The 17789-nt window shown below is 41.2% G+C and overlaps 1 pseudogene; it reads left to right on the top strand.

Annotated features, from left to right (window-relative positions):
* Positions 1 to 3314: 3314 nt before the first annotated feature.
* On the top strand, positions 3315 to 6703 carry LOC127422145 (cytochrome P450 2M1-like; annotated as a pseudogene).
* Positions 6704 to 17789: the final 11086 nt, after the last annotated feature.

Here is a 17789-nt window from a genome sequence, read left to right as displayed (position 1 = left end):
TGATTTTCTAATATGAGCATATTTACAGCACATTTTACACATTTACACCCGAACAGATATTTGCAAGCACAAGCTTCGTTGATGATAATGAGGCAGCATAAACACTTGTTAAAATATAATCTAAACATTCATATTATTTTTATATCATATTACATATCATATTGATTTGTAATGATACAGCATACAATTTAAATACCTGCTTTAGCCGAAACAACATTTAAATGTAACTAAAACTTGCCTATTAGGACATATTTCAAATTTCAATACACTGAATCCTGGCTGGCAAGTCTGGAAATAGTCCAGCTAGTAAAATATGTACATGTTCATGTAAAATAGCATGTCAACTAATATAAGTAAAACTAAATGACTTACTCATCCAAAATTGTATCCTCAGCTGGATCAAGATGCTCTTCAAAATGCAAACGTTCATCGTCGGAGTCCTGCTCTTCTTCTGAGGAAAAGTGAACTCTTCGTCACTATCCAGGACCATCTGTAGAGCTTCCTCACCTGTGTAGTGTGCCATATTCCAAACGCGCAGGAAAGTGAATGAATCTGTTGATGTACTTGATGTTTTTTAAGGCATTGTTGGGGGCGTTTACTATTTGCATTGATCGCCTCAGCACATCACCGTATGAATAGCGCGCTCTGCTGGTGGGTGTGATCACATTAGCGATAATTAGCTGAGCCAGGAGAAACTGTACATTGCTTTGTTTCATACAGATTACATTGCAGGAGAATATTTGTTTTATTTAAAAGTAGACATTTTAAGCTTTCTTTAGACATATGTTTCATGTTTGTGTGATAAGTATTCGTGTTTCACTTCATTTTTGTGACGTGTTTCAGAAAGATGCTCGCGGAAACAGAGACAGCTGAAAGCGCACCCTGTTTATTTTCTTTATTTTACAAAAGCACAAGGTTTTGTTGTTATTGTGAGTGTACACAAATAAAAGTAGACCCTTTATGGTTTCTAATGATGTCTTACACTTTTCTGCATGCCCAAAAATGACGGAGTATTTTAAGTTGTTTCCGCTGTTATGCGGAAAAAGTCCAGCAGGACGCGCCGGCGTCCGTCGACCCCAGGGGGTTAAGGTGTAAAAATAAGTTCTTAACAGCCGAACAATGGTATACTGTTTCCTAACATTCATACTTCCACAACACCCATGTAGGAGGCGTTTAAATATGAGGACGTTACATGTAAAACCTAAACTAATGTGACAGTAAAATGTGTTATCAACAATGCTGTGTAGTAATGGATTACATGTAATCTGGATTATGTAATCAGAGTACAAAAATCAAATACTTATAATTGGATTACATTTTTAAATACTCATAATCGGACTACAGTTACTTTTTTTAGATTACATGGTTAATTATTAACAAGGCAACAAAGGCAAGAAAAGAAATTAATAATTTATTGATCATTTTCATATCAATATCATCATATTCTTCCCCTGAAGCGCAATAGCCTCAAAGATGAACATTTTGAGCATGTGCTCCTTTTATGTTACAACAGTAAGATATGCACCTCAGATAAGGAATAGGTGATGGACTATTACTAAGTAGTAAGGGTTAAAAGTAAGTGTGTCAGAGTTTTGGGCTGTTAGCTTTGACCTAGCAATGTAATTCCTGTTGATTTCAGGTTAATTACTATTTGTTCATGTAATGTTTCTATTGTTTTATGCACTTAAAATGAACTAGATATGTTTTAAAAATATAAATGATTTCTTACTACCTCACCAATGGTGTGCAGCTCACACACTGAACTTAATTTCTTCAAAAGATCTAGTGGATGCCATCTCTAAGGGTCCTGCCCGAAGGGTACACAATAGTTAAACTGCAAAATGTGCAACAACATGGAACAAAGCCCATCATTGCTCTACTATTGTCCACTGCATGAAATTTACATAAAACTTGACACAATTGTGTGACTCGTTGGAACTCTGCTGTTTTAAAATATTCTGCTCTTTTAGAATATTCTTGCCTTGCCTATTCTTGCTGTTCAAAAGATAATATCTTGCACCTCAGCTTTGGAATAGGTGATGGACTATCAGTAAGCAGTAAGGGTTAAAAGTGTTTCAGTGTTTTTAGATGAAAGCTTTGACCTCGTCAGTGTCATTGCTGTTGACTTTATGGTTCATTTTATGATAGTTTTATGATCGTTTTATGTTGATTATATGGGATAGTTCACCCAAAAATGAAAATTCTCTCATCATTTACATGCCATCTCAGTTGTGTAAGACGTTCTTTCTTCTGCAGAACACAAATTAAGATTTTTAGAAGAATATTTCAGCTCTGTAGGTCTACACAATACAAGTGAATGGGTGCCAAAAAATTTATGCTCCAAAAAGCACATAAAAGCAGCATAACAGTAATCCATATGACTTCAGTGGTTAAATCCATATCTTCAGAAGTGATATGGTAAGTGTGGGTGAGAAACACATACATTTTTAAGTATATTTTTGCTAGAAATTCTTCTCCCTGCCCAGTAGGGGGCATACGTATGAAGAATGTGAAAGTGGATCTGTTTCTCACCCACACCTATTAATTCCCTTCTGAAAACATTCATTTAACCAATGGAGTCATATGGATTACTTTTATGCTGACCCATGTGATTTTTGGAGTTTCAAAATTTTGGCACCCATTCACTTGCATTGTATGGGCCAAAAGAGCTGAAAAATTCTTCTAAAAATACTCATTTGTGTTCTGCTGAAGAAAGAAAGTCATACACATCCGGGATGGGTGAGTAAATGATGAGAATTTTCATTTTTGGGTGAAATATTCCTTTAATGTTCGAAATGCTGCTATTGTTTTATGCACTTAAAATTTGATGTCTCAGTGCTTTGAATTATAAACTTTGTCCATGCCCTGTCATTGCTGTTAGATTTAATGTTTATTTTATTAATGTAATGTTTAATGCACTTGTCATAAGGAGCTCTTTTTGTTACATTTTTTGTTACATTTTCTTCCTCTTTGTATTTTTATGTTAAAATGATTATCCTACTCAAATGCATGTGTCATAAAATAAATAGAATTAAATTGAAAGTAATCCAAAAAGTAACCAGATTAGATAAACCCAAAAATGTAATCTATGAGATTACATTACTGATTGCATTTTTGTCATGTAATTTGTAATCAATACCTGATAACAATTCACAAGTAATCCACCCAGCACTGGTTATCAATGAATTTATGCCTCATTCTATGAGTAGAATTCACATGAGATCAGTAAATGAAGTTTAAAGTAATATATATGTAGTAGAAAGTGTTTAATTTGTCTTGTTTACAATATTAATTCATGACATTAATGCGCTAACATGCTATACGTGGCCATAATATACGCCGATTACCCTCTGTTATTGTAATTTATGATGACACTGATACTTTTGCAAAGATGAGCATATAAAAGTGTTAATGTGCAGAATAAAGACAAAAGAATGATGATAGGCTTACTTTGGACAGATGTGTAAATAGCTTTCACTGCAGATGGGACATGAGTGAATGGGCATTTGAGAGTATTTGAGTAGATTTGATTCCTTTTGTAAACTAAAAATCGCATGACATGGTCTTGGAACATTTCTCTACATGAACACTCTTATAGATGTAGGTACATTTACTGATAACGCCGGTGTGTTCTTGTTGACTGATTTTGACTGACTGAACAACATAGATAAACAGAATGAGCTGTCGGCATCCAGGTAAGTGGAGCGCCAGGTCACACCTACTGATGACGTGGACCAATGGCAGTAAGGCTTTGTTCACACTGCAGGAAAAATCTGATTTGTCTCAAATCCGATTTTTTAGACTGACTGTTCAAATTGCAGGTTATGAACTCTGAACTCACTTTTTAAGTAATTTTTTATTGAAAATTCTCTTGTAATGATCCTACAGTGTGGCCATAATTATTTTTTCCCTTCGAAATGTCCTGTGAAGGTATCATTCATGCCGTTTGGAATGCAGTACATGTCTTCTCATCGCAACAAATTCTTTCTTCGTTATTCTGAACAGCCCTCTTGGACAGGTATCGTACTGAATAATTTTTTTTATTTTTTATGTATATTTCATATAGGGGAAATCAGGGCTAGTTGTCACAAGTCAATTTACATAAATGCTTATTTTCTCCAATAGTAGTTTTGTAAGTTGATTTCAAACACCTAGTTGTAAATTTGGAAATATTTTTGGTAATTGCATCCTTCAAAGTAAAAAGTTCAGTTTTCATCATATTTGTGCAATAGCTGTTTGATAAAGAAGTAAACACAATAAAACCACACTGACATTCAATAAAGGCAAGGGTCAACTACATTTTTTTTTCTATATATATATATATATATATATACACACATAAAATGTCAGGTGGGGCAGGCTGTCACATGTGTTTTAAGCACAGTAATTTTAAACAGTTTATTAAGAAAAATATATCTTGGTCAAAACGATGGGTTGAAATGCTTGTATTTTTACATTTTTGCAATTTAATGAATTGTTTTGTGGTTCATAATTATTTTACCGTTTTAATGCTGTAAATAGCTATTTAATGGCAGGTTTATAATGTGACAAATTACCCTATACACAGTGACAAAATTCCCTACTACAATTATAAAGTTTAGTGGTGATTATACATGCATATTTAAAGGAGTAGTTTTGAGAAAATTCTCTCATCATTTACTCGTCATCCCGGTGTGTTTGACTTTCTTTCTTCTGCAGAACACAAACAAAGATTTGTAGAAAAATATTTTAGCTCTGTAGGTCCATACAGTGCAATTGAGTGGGTACCAACATTTCATCATTTCACTTCTGAAGACATGGATTTAACCACTGGAGTAATATGGATTACTTTTATGCTGCCTTTATGTGCTTTTTGGATCTTCAAATTTCTGGCCACCATTGACTTGCATTGTGTGGAACTACATTGTGTGGAAATATTCTTCTAAAAATCTTCGTTTGTGTTCAGCTGAAGAAATAAAATCATACACATCTGGGATGGCATGAGTAAATGATGAGAGAATATTTATTTTGGGGTGAACTATCCCTTAACTGCAGAATGCTGCGATTGGCCATTCAGAATCATTAAGAAGTATTCCAAAGAGCCATGTATTTTGCTTCTGTATGTCATCTGGATATTTCAACCATTCATAACATTATTTTCTTACCTTCATAGATCTATAATACCTTCCCCAGTCTGGTCAGTCTCTTCCCTGGTAAACACCATGAGGTGTTTAGAAACCTAAAGAAGGCAAGAGAATATTGTAAATGTCAGGCAAAGGCACGAATGAATAATGTGGATCCCTCATGACCACAGAACTTTATTGAGGCCTTTAAAATAAAAATGGAGGAGGTACAAATTTATGGTGTACTTATTTAACAGTGTACTTACTAACAATATTCTATACTCAGCCTTTTTCCTGACAACCAGGAGGCCCATTTTAACATCGCTCTTTGCTTGTGAGACAAGAAAATTTCACAGGCTAATTTTCATTGATCCATTTTTATTGCCTTTGTCATAATAAAGTAAAGCCTTTTTATTTTGTTTCAGAACTTAAGAGAGAGTCCTCTACTTTCAATCATTGTATATTGTATCACTGAAGTCCCATAGTTTTATATTACTCTCTTCTGCAGGAGAAAGACAAGCCTGACACAGAATTTAATTTAGAAAACTTGGTATCACTGATATGGAACTTGTTCAGTGCCGGAATGGAAACCACCTCATCCACACACAGACATGCTCTGCTTCTGATGATGAAGCATCCAGATATCCAAGGTGAGGGCAAACAAAGGGTCTTTGTTGTACAACGATAGACAAGTAGCAGGTAGAATCTAGTGGGTTTTTACTTGATGTTTTGTTCAGAGCACGTTCAGCGTGAACTTGATGAGGTTGTAGGACAGGAACGTTGGCCCTCCATAGAAGACAGACAGAACATGCCGTACACAGATGCTGTAATCCATGAGGTTCAAGGAAGCATATACCTCGCCCCCATCGCTTTACCACACAAGATGATGTGCGACACCGAATACAAAGGCTATGTCACTCCTAAGGTATACTTTTCTTTACCGCATTTTCGTTAAACTGATGTATTTACAAGGTCTTTATGTTTTTGTTTATTTTTTGCTCATACATGTATTACTAACAAAGTGTTAAGTTATAACATTTCTCTGAACATGTAAATCCTTTCTTTTTTTTTTAAGGGAACCATGGTTTTTCCACTGATATCCTCTGTGCTTACTGACCCAAAACTCTGGAAGAATCCACATTACTTCGACCCAGAGAACTTCATAAATGCCGAGGGTCAATTTAAGAAAAACGATGCCTTTGTTGTATTTGGCATGGGTAAGCTCAGAGCTTCATTGTGCATATTAAATCACAAAGCAAAAAAAAGTAAACAAATGCAAAATAAGTCTCTCACTGTTTCTGTCATAATGTGGGAAAAAGGCATTTTATAAAGAACTGATACCTAAGTGGTTGTGTTTAAAGGGTAAAGGCATTTGATTTTTGATTGATTCTACAACAATTATAATTCTTTATACAGGGAAGCGTGCATGTCCTGGTGAGGCTCTGGCCCGGATAGAAATTTTCTTTTACTTCACTTCCTTCCTCCAACACTTCACCTTCAAAGCCAAGGTGCCATCCGAGGAGCTTGAAACAACCCCAACCAGCTGCAACTTTGGCCGCATGCCCCTCACATATGAGTGCTATGCCATTTCAAGGGCATAGAGGGAGGAAGAGTCCACAAAATTGCCAGGCAAAAATTAATTGTTTGACTGAATTTAGGACAGACATTTGAGGAGGAGTGTTTGTACATACAGAGAAAGACAAGCAGAGAAAGAGAGTGACAGAGAGTTAAATATTTATGGTCAATCACACTCGATCTCTGACCTATATATATATATATATATATATATACAGTGCATCCGGAAAGTCTTCACAGTGCTTCACTTTTTCCACATTTTGTTATGTTGCAGCCTTATTCCAAAATGGATTAAATTCATTATTTTCCTCAAAATTCTACAAACAATACCCCACGTGAAAGTTGTTTGAAATCTTTGCAAATTTATTAAAAATAAAAAAATGGAGAAAAAAAAATCACATGTACTTAAGTATTCACAGCCTTTGCCATGACACTCAAAATTGAGCTCAGGTGCATCCTGTTTCCACTGATCATCCTTGAGATGTTTCTACAACTTGATTGGAGTCCACCTGTGGTAAATTCAGTTGATTGGACATGATTTGGAAAGGCACACACCTGTCTATATAAGGTCCCACAGTTAACAGTGCATGTCAGAGCACAAACCAAGCCATGAAGTCCAAGGAATTGTCTGCAGACCGCCGAGACAGGATTGTATTGAGACACAGATCTGGGGAAGGGTACAAAAAAATGTCTGCAGCATTGAAGGTCCCAATGAGCACAGTGGCCTCCATCATCCGTAAATGGAAGAAGTTTGGAACCACCAGGACTCTTCCTAGAGCTGGCCGCCCGGCCAAACTGAGCGATCAAGGAGAAGGGCCTTAGTCAGGGAGGTGACCAAGAACCCGATGGTCACTCTGACAGAGCTCCAGCATTTCTCTGTGGAGAGAGGAGAACCTTCCAGAAGAACAATCATCTCTGCAGCACTCCACTAATCAGGCCTGTATGGTAGAGTGGCCAGATGGAAGCCACTCCTCAGTAAAAGGCACATGACAGCCCACCTGGAGTTTGCCAAAAGGCACCTGAAGGACTCTCAGACCATGAGAAACAAAGATTGAACTATTTGGCCTGAATGGCAAGCGTCATGTCTAGAGGAAACCAGGCACCGCTCATCACCTGGCCAATACCATGCCTACAGTGAAGCATGGTGGTGGCAGCATCATGCTGTGGGGATGTTTTTCAGTGGCAGGAACTGGGAGACAAGTCAGGATCGAGGGAAAGATGAATGCAGCAAATACAGAGACATCCTTGATGAAAACCTGCTCCAGAGCACTCTGGACCTCAGACTGGGGCAAAGGTTCATCTTCCAACAGGACAAAGACCCTAAGCACACAGCCAAGTTAACAAAGGAGTGGCTACGGGACAACTCTGTGAATGTCCTTGAGTGGCCCAGCCAGAGCCCAGAATTGAACCCGATTGAACATCTCTGGAGAGATCTGAAAATGGCTGTGCACCGACGCTCCCCATCCAACCTGATGGAGCTTGAGAGGTCCTGCAAAGAAGAATGGGAGAAACTGCCCAAAAATATGTTTGCCAAGCTTGTAGCATCATACTCAAAGACTTGAGGCTGTAATTGGTGCCAAAGGTGCTTCAACAAAGTATTGAGCAAAGGCTGTGAATACTTATGTACATGTGATTTTTGTTTTTCATTTTTATTTGTAATAAATTTGCAAAGATTTCAAACAAACTTTCACGTTGTCATTATGGGGTATTTTTTTGTAGAATTTTGAGGAAAATAATGAATTTAATCCATTTTGGAATAAGGCTGTAACATAACAAAATGTGGAAAAAGTGAAGCGCTGTGAATACTTTCCGGATGCACTGTATATATATATACTGTGCTGAAGTAAATGTAGCAGAAAAGTACTTTTTACACTGAATAAGTTACTTTAACAGGGTTTCTGAAGGTTTTGTGAAGCTAAATTGAAGACTTTTTAAATACCATTTAAGACCAACTAAAGAGAATTTAAGGAATCAATTGAAGGGAGCACAATACGTCAATATGTTCACTAAATGTAAATGTATAGGGTGCACACAAAGAGTTATATTTATAGCAACACTTCAAAGTTTAAAACTGCAACTTTCAATAGATCTCCATTACTTTATCTAATTTTACAAAAAGTATCTTAAGGCTTTAATACCTCTGCTTCCAACCACCAGAATGTGGAAATGACATTTACCTACTGATCAGACCCTTTGTATCAGCTATATTACTCTGACACTACTGTCATTTACTGACAGATAAAGAAGCACATACCGCCACCTATACTGTATACTGTTCAATGAATATTTAGCAATCTAATGTAAGCAGTGTGGCACAGAAATTAGGCCTCGTCTTCACTCTGAAATAACTTAAACAGGGTGACCAGATTTTTAAAGTCTCAAAACATGTGTTTGTGTGTGTGAGTGACCAATTATTTTGTTTCTCAGCATCTTCTGCACATTTAAGTTCATCAGTGACTATATGATGAGATCCAGCTTATGACACTTGGGACAATTGTGGGACTCTACACAACTAAGGTGCAAACAATTATTGATGCTCAACAAGGCAACACAAGAAAATCCAAGGGGTGCAAACTTTTGAACAGGATGATGTGTGTAAATAAGGGTAAATTTTATGTTATGTAGCTTTTGAAGAGCAGTACTACATTGTAAGGGGGGTTAGAGGGAAAGGAGAAGGCGAGAACCGGCTTGACAACTTAAATTATAATTTAATGAACAACTTAACCAAAAACACACAACCATAAACACACACAGTACAGCTGCCTGTAATTCTCTCTCTCTCGAACTGTCGTCCCCTGCCACCTTTATCCCTTGCGCGCCCCATCAGGCTGATTGGGGACCGGGCGTGCGTCATTCCAGCCCGGCCCCGCCCTCCTCTGCTCTACACTCCTCCTGGCGTTGCCTCAGGCTGGGGAGCCCCCGGCATGACATACATCCCCACTTCCTCTCCAGGGGGCGTGCCTTGCGCCTCCGACTGCCGGCGGGTCATCCCCGCCTTCCTCGACCTGGGAGGAGACAGGAGGTGAAAACCAACAACAACAACAAAAAAAAAAATAGGCGAGGGAAAGGCCAACACGGAGCGACAGAGAGAGAGAGAGGAGAGAGAGAAAAAGAAACTCACTCACCGGTTCTCTGATGCGCCGTTGAGTGGTCCTCGATCACTCCTCCACCCTCTCAGGCGGACGGCAGCCACTCCTTCCCGGGCGAACCAGAGTCAGACCTCCGACCCCCAGCGGACAGAACGCCCCTCCAAGTTCCCGGCATCCCGTGGGGACACTCCTCCCCTCACGGACGGCGGTCTTCTCTCAACCCCTCTGCATTTCTAGGGGACGGCAGGGCACTCTTCCACCCCTGGCAGCGGCTCCATCGCTCCAGGCAGTCGGGGAGCCCAGTCCCCACTCGCCTCGCGGACGGCGGCCATTTCCCTCGTCCGGGTGGTCGGGCTACTCCGTCCCCCGGCGGATGGCAGCGGCGCTCCGCTGGGTGGACGGCAATGTCGAGGACTTTGCGACGGGCATCCCTCCTCCTCCCGGGTTTCGGCACCAGTGTAAGGGGGATTAGAGGGTTTACATACATAAAAAAATATAAATAATCTTTTATTTCTTATAGGCTATTTGTATACATTCTGAAAGGGGTGTGGAAACTTATGAAAACAAAAGGGGTATGCAAAATCGTGCACTTAACTGTACACTGTAAAAAATGTCTGTAGTTTTATCGGTAAAAAACTGTAAAATGCTACAGAAAAAAAATTAATTGATTAACTAGTATTAACTGTAAAATGCACAGTAAAATTTTTTAATATATTTGAAAAGACAATACAGTAGTTTTTACAATAAAATGTTTTTACATTATGTTTAACAAGAGAGTACATGTACTTTTTACAGTCAATTATTGTTAAAATTACAGTAAAAAACAATAATCGGGCATTCCCACAATTCCCTGCATGACAGTGGGGTGTTCTGTTTTATATTTGATGTAGTTTAATGTTTACTGCATTATTTATATTTCACATGTGTTACCCTGATGGTGTATAGTGTTTGTGTGAGTGACTCTGAGTGCTGTCTCTACATGTTTACTGGTCATTGCTCCAGGAAGAGCTACTATTGGTGAACTTCATGTCATCATGTGCTCTTCTGTAATTTTTATAGTGAGTAACAATACCTCAAAGTAAAAAGCAGAGTTTTACAGTTTCAGAAGGTTAATATCAAGTTTGACTTTTTTTTTTTTTTTTTTTTTTTTTAAACTGTAAATGTAACATTTTTTTTTATTTTTATTTATTTATTTTCATTTTTTTACAGTGCCATCGTGGTCATTCAGTTTGTTCTGTAAATCTGTAAACATGAGAAATTAGAAAACAATCCCTCATACAACATTTAATGCCATGACCATATGTATTTAAGACTTGTTGCTTCGATTTAAGATCTTTTTAATGCCTTAATTTGTGGAAGGGCGAATTAAGACCTTTTAAGACCCGTGGAAACCCTGTTTAAGAGTGAACTTGAAAATCTTAATTAAATTCTACTTTTGTTTTTAATTCAGACATGTAAAAAATTTAACGCTTTAGCTTATGAGTGAATATTATTTATGATTATTTGTTATTTTTACAATGCGTACTCATGTACTAATCCTAAAGAAGAAAACCTTATTTATTCGCTAATTTGAATAAATTTCAGTAGATAAAATAAGTAAATTTAACTTAATTCCCAGCATATAATAACTAATGAGCTTGTATGGTTTAGTTTATTTACACCATTTTTAATGTTTATCTGGCAAAACTGCAATTGGTGTTTCAGTTTAATGTTCTAGTAAAATGTTCATTTAAATTTTACTAATCTTACTTAAATACCATGGACATTAAATTTGTAAGTAAAAGTAACTGGAACGGTTAAGTTAAATTTACTTTCTCACTTCATCAATATAATGTCATGAAATTAAGTAGATTTTACTTAATTTTATATCATTAAAAATTATTTACTTTGAAAAACTGTGTGCAAAAACTTGTGAAAATAAAAATTAAGTAAATCTTCCTCATAATTTTTTTTTTCAGTTTGGACAGAATAAATGTAATGAGAGGTAAAAATAACCAAATACAATAGACCTACACTAAATAATTATAATAAAATAATACAAAATTCAGCAGCTTGGTAAGTTTTAAGCAAGATGTTCTTGAAGAAAAGCATGGAATACTCCAAGCAAAACAGTGATGTATGAGATTATTCCAGTGGTGGAAAACATACACTAGTCTTGTACTTGAATAAAAGTACAGATGCCCTAATAAAATATATTACTCCAGTAAAAGTAAAATGACTAATTTTAAACTTCCACATGAGTAAAAGTACTTACTTTTGAATCTACTAAAGTATTAATAGTAAAAGTACTGGTGTATTAGGGCTATCATTAAATATACACTCACCGACCACTTTATTAGGAGTACCTGGACACCTACTTATTCATGCGATTAATTAATGAGCCAATCATGTGGCAGCAGTACAATGCATAAAATCATGAATCATGCAGATACAGGTCAGGAGCTTCAGTTAATGTTCACATCAACTATCAGAATGGGGAAAAATGTGACCTTAGTGATTATGACCGTGGCATAATTTTTTATGCCAGACTGGCTGGTTTGAGTATTTCTGTAGCTGCTGATCTTCTGGGATTTTCACACAATAGTCTCTAGAGTTTACTCAGAATGGTGAGCCTCTGCTTTCTGTTCTTGGTTGACAGAAGTGGAACCTGACGTAGTCTTCTGCTGTTGTAGCCCATCCACCTCAAGGTTCAACGTGTTGTGCATTCTGAGATACTATTCTGCTCACTACAATTGTACAGAGTGGTTATCTGAGTTATCGTAGCCTTTCTGTCAGCTCGAACCAACCGGGTTTAAAAGGAGCTGGTATGCAACCACTCATTCAGATTTTCTCTTCGGAGCCGAACGGTCATGCTCACTGAGCTGAGTTCCCACAACTGTTCATTCACCTCTGCTGGATCTGACGGCGCATTTCAGCGGCTTCTCCCCCCTCTGCACTGGTGCAATGCAGAGAATGCCCCTGATAAGATTATATTTCTCTAAAAGAGTATATTTCTCTAAAAGGAGAGAGAGTGGTCCAGCTGATTTGGAGTCGATTCGGACAGGCACAGGTGCACCTGTTTTTCCCAAGAATCCTCCCCACTGCCCGCTCTGGTACACCCTGACCGAGGCCCCCCTCGGCATAAACGCGCTGGCACACAGCTGGCCCCCTGGCATGTGCAAATATGCATTTCCCCTCAGTAAGCCTACTTGCACAGACCCTGTGCAAGGTCAGGGAGGATGAGGAGCAGGTCATTCTAGTAGCACCCTACTGGCCCACCCAGGTGTGGTTCTCGGACCTCATGCTCCTCATGACAGCCCCCCCGGCGAATTCCCCTGAGGAAGGATCTTCTTTCTCAGGGACAGGGCACCATCTGGCACCCGCGACCAGACCTCTGGAATCTCCATGTCTGGCCCCTGGAGATTCCAGAGGTCTGGTCACAGGTCTGGTCGCGGATTGTGTCTACCACCTGCGGTGCTCTACGAGGCGCCTGTATGCCTTTAAGTGGCGTCTGTTCGCTAAGTGGTGTTCTTCCCAACAGGAAGACCCCCAGAGATGCGCAGTCAGATCAGTGCTTTCCTTCCTGCAGGAGAAGTTGGAAGGGAGGCTGTCCCCTTCCACCCTGAAGGTGTATGTTGCCGCCATAGCAGCACACCACGACGCAGTCGACGGTAAGTCCTTAGGGAAGCACAACCTGATCATCAGGTTCCTAAGAGGCGCCAGGAGGCTGAATCCCCCCAGACCGCGCCTCGTTCCCTCAACGGACCTCTCTGTAGTTCTTCAGGGTCTACAGAGAGCCCCCTTTGCGCCTTTGCAGTCAGCTGAGCTTAAGGCACTCTCCTTGAAGACTGCCCTCCTGACTGCGCTCACTTCCATCAATAGGGTGCCTGGAGTTTGGTCCGGGCTACTCTCACGTGATCTTTAGACCCCTACCGGGCTATGTACCCAAGGTTCCCACCACCCCTTTTAGGGACCAGGTGGTGAACCTGCAAGCACTGCCCCAGGAGGAGGCAGACCCAGCCCTGTCGTTGCTGTGTCCGGTGCGCGCTTTACGCATCTATTGGGATCGCATGCAGAGCTTTAGGATCTCCGAGCAGCTCTTTGTCTGCTCTGGGGCATAGCAGAAAGGAAGCACTGTCTCCGGTTTCATCCCAGGTAGTGGCACGCAATACAAGCAGATAAGCCCGGGATAGCCGGCCGGGTGTATCACTTGCACATAGCGCCTTCCACCTCCTTTTGAGCTGAAGACATGTGTCATTAATTCCCAGTAGTGTTCACAAACTTTCGAGTCGAGTTTTTGGAGAGACTCGCTGCCGGCCCAGTAAACGTGCTAACTAAAGAGTCCTGTTCTGGGGTAGGTGCTCCGCATGTGGCAGTTCCCTGTAAGGCTAACCCCATGCGATATATATCTTCTGCTAGTTCATTTCCCTGTTGGCAAACTGCGTCTTCCTAGGGCAGAGCCCCTCTGCCCCAGTCTCCAAGTTTGTAGTAACTCCTCCCTCGTTGGGTAGGATCCACCTTGAAGACTCTCCACATGCTCAAAGACCATGTGACGTATTTTTCCACTTAAATATCCCCCCTCTCTTTGGGCGAGGTGTGGACTCCGCGGTGTCTTCCCCTTGGGAGGGACACCCCCTGACTAGACCTGGCGGCCCAGTTGGATAATCCCCCTTCTTTTTTAGGGAGTGGAAAAAAAGAAGGGGAAAAGAGGCCACGACTGTGTTAGCCTGTCTCTATCTTTTGGGTAGTCAACTTGTCCCCAAAGGGCCGTTCGACACTCATAACTATGTTGGGGAGGTTACGTGTCGACCTGGTGTGCTGGCTATGAGGCACACAGTAGTCTGCCCACCACACACCGCCAGTTCACGTAACACAGTTCAGCCAATTGTGGCGTTTCGTATAGGGACCCCAAGTGTCATTACATCGACACAACGTCGAGTGAGTGACAGATAGGGAACGTCATGGTTACTTGTGTAACCTCCATTCCCTGATGGAGGAAACATGATGTTGTGTCCCTCCTGCTACAACGCTGAACTACCTGCTGAAATGGCCGGACCTTAAATCGGTTCCTCAGCATAAAACCTGAATGAGTGGTTGCATACCAGCTCCTTTTATACTCGTATGTTCGGGGGAGTGGTATGCAAAAACCACTCGCCAATTTTCATTGGCCTTTTTTCAAAGACCAGAGGTGTTTCAGGCTCCCAAGAGTGACCCCAAGTGTCACTACATCGACACAACGTTGAGTGAGTGACAGATACGGAACTACTTTTTGATGCTCCTGCAAGGCAACATCAACCTGAAAATATCTATGAAGCAGGGGCGGGGCCACAAGGGTGGCACGGGATGGGAACATGTTGTAGAAGCAAAACATGGTGTCCTATATTAAAAAGCAAAACAGCAGCGTATTAGGAGATTCATAATTCAGTCATACAGCCCAAACAATGGAGTAAGGCATGCAAAACAGTCATATAATGCAAACCATATCAAAAACCACTGCTGGCAAATGTACAGAGGGCACAATCTAACTGGGCATCAGCAGTCTGCTGAACAATTAAAACACTGGTAAGTAGGGGCGTCACACACCTATTTTTTTTTTTTTTAGGGGGCAACAAGGTCAACAAAAGTATCACACTCACTTTTTAATCAATTATATTTTCAGCTTTTGCTAATAAATGTTTCAGTAATACTTGCATTTAATTACATTTTTTGAGTAAGAGTGCGTGTCTAACATCTTCAGCCGGTTTTATGTCACTTTTTTGTGATCTTGCCACCTCTTTTGTACAGGCATTTTCCATAGACGACATGAGAAAAACAGCATTTTGTTACTTAGTTTTATAATGACTGGAAAAGATTCACACTGAAATAAGATAAGCTAATGTTTTATAAAGAAAAGAGAGCGTAAAGACGCAGCAAAACCTGTCAAATGCATTTCAGCACCAAAGTAAAAGAACAGTGACTGACCAAACAAAAACATAGGATAATCTATATTAGACTAAAAACTGATTGACTGTTCCACAGATACCACATGTAGTTGGCAAATGTTATTTGCACTGAAGTTGATTCAATTAATTCGTTTTTATTACCATAAGAGCGCATTTTCCTTTGGTTTTGCTCCATCCTGAGAGTTAGAGCAATCTCCAAAGCAGCCACGGGATGCCACCTAAAGTGGAACATGTGACTCGAGTGGACTAACAAAATTTAGACAAGTATTAAAGATTTCTGCCAAAGACATCCTCTTATATGCAGTGATCATTTACTTTATTGAAGGTAAAAATACATTTTTGGAATTTCATATAATCCATTCAAAATCCTCTTGGCTCAAATCTAACAGGGCGTGTCATCCCCTCAATCTGAATGGGCATAATGCCTCTGGCAGTAAGTGTCCCCATCCTCCACTACAAACATGCATGTTAACATTGGTGTAAGTGGGTTTAGAGGAAAGGAGGAGGCGAGAACCGGCTTGACAACTTAAATAATAATTTATTAACCAAAAACCCCCAACCAAAAACACAGAACTAAAAACACAGAACTAAAAACACAGCACAGCTGTCTGTCATTCTCTCTCTCGAACTGTCGTCCCCGGCCGCCTTTATCCCTCGCGCGCCCCATCAGGCTGATTGGGGACCGGGTGTGTCTCATTCCAACCCGGCCCCGCCCTCCTCGGCTCTACACTCCTCCCAGCGTTGCCTCAGGCCGGGGAGCCCCCGGCATGACGTACATCGGGGGGGGGGGAAGGGGGGCATGCCGGCGGGTCCTCCCCGCCTTCCTCGACCTGGGAGGAGACAGGAGGGGAAAAAAAAAAAAAAAAAAACACAAAAAACACAAAATGGCGAGGGAAAGGCCAACACGGAGCAGCAGAGAGAGAGAGAGAGAGAGAGAGAGAGAGAAAAAAACTCACCGGTTCTCTGATGCGCCGTCGCGTGGTCCTCGATCACTACTCCACCCTCTCAGGCGAACTGCAGCCGCTCCTCCCCGGGCGGACCGGAGTCAGACCTCCGGCCCCCAGCGGACAGAACGCCCCTCCGCGTTCCCGGCGTCCCGTGGGGACTCTCCTCCGCCCCTGGCAGCGGCCCTACCACTCCAGGCGGTCGGGGAGTCACTTCCCTCCTCCCCCCGCGGACGGCGGTCTTCTCTCGACCCCTCCGCATTCCCGGGGGACGGCAGGGCACTCCTCCGCCCCCGGCAGCGGCTCCCTCGCTCCAGGCGGTCGGGGAGTCCCGTCACCACTCGCCTCGCGGACGGCGGCCGTTCCCCGCGTCCGGGTAGTCGGGCTACTCCGTCCCCCGTCGGACGGCAGCGGCGCTCCCCTGGGTGGACGGCAGTGTCGAGGCCTCTGCGACGGGAATCCCTCCTCCTTCCCGGTTTTCGGCACCAGTGTAAGGGGGTTTAGAGAAAAGGAGGAGGCGAGAACCGGCTTGACAACTTAAATAATAATTTATTAACCAAAAACACAGAACTAAAAACACAGCACAGCTGTCTGTCATTCTCTCTCTCTCGAACTGTCGTCCCCGGCCGCCTTTATCCCTCGCGCGCCCCATCAGGCTGATTGGGGACCGGGTGTGTCTCATTCCAACCCGGCCCCGCCCTCCTCGGCTCTACAATTGGCAAGCAACCACATGTAAACAATAGTTTGCAAAATAGCCAAAACACCAAAAGCAAGCTAGATAATGGCACATACAATACTTTTCAGGTGGTAACATCCGGCCCTGGAAAGGGCGGCCACTCAGTGACGCATACCCCAGTAGCATGTACCAGCCTTAACATAGACAAAATATGGGCACTGATTGGTCAACCAATAAATAATGGAGCAAAAGAGGCATGCCACAAATCAGCAATACATACAGTGACAGCCTATCCTATTACATCTGTAAAATTAACCAGTCATTGTAAAAAATATTTTTCAGCGGTCTTGGTGGGCTTGGCTTAAATATGCTATAAAAGGTGTCACAAGTGTAAGCACCTGTTAAAAGCAGCAGACTTAGTGCATTTAGCCTACTTTACATCATCCTTATTGTCGCCACGACAGTCTTGGGAAGTCTGCAAG

The sequence above is a fragment of the Myxocyprinus asiaticus genome, chromosome 31, assembly GCF_019703515.2.
Source record: "Myxocyprinus asiaticus isolate MX2 ecotype Aquarium Trade chromosome 31, UBuf_Myxa_2, whole genome shotgun sequence".
Classification (NCBI taxonomy): Eukaryota; Metazoa; Chordata; class Actinopteri; order Cypriniformes; family Catostomidae; genus Myxocyprinus; species Myxocyprinus asiaticus.
Note: the sequence above shows the minus strand (reverse complement) of the source record. Positions and strands in the feature narration are given on the sequence as shown.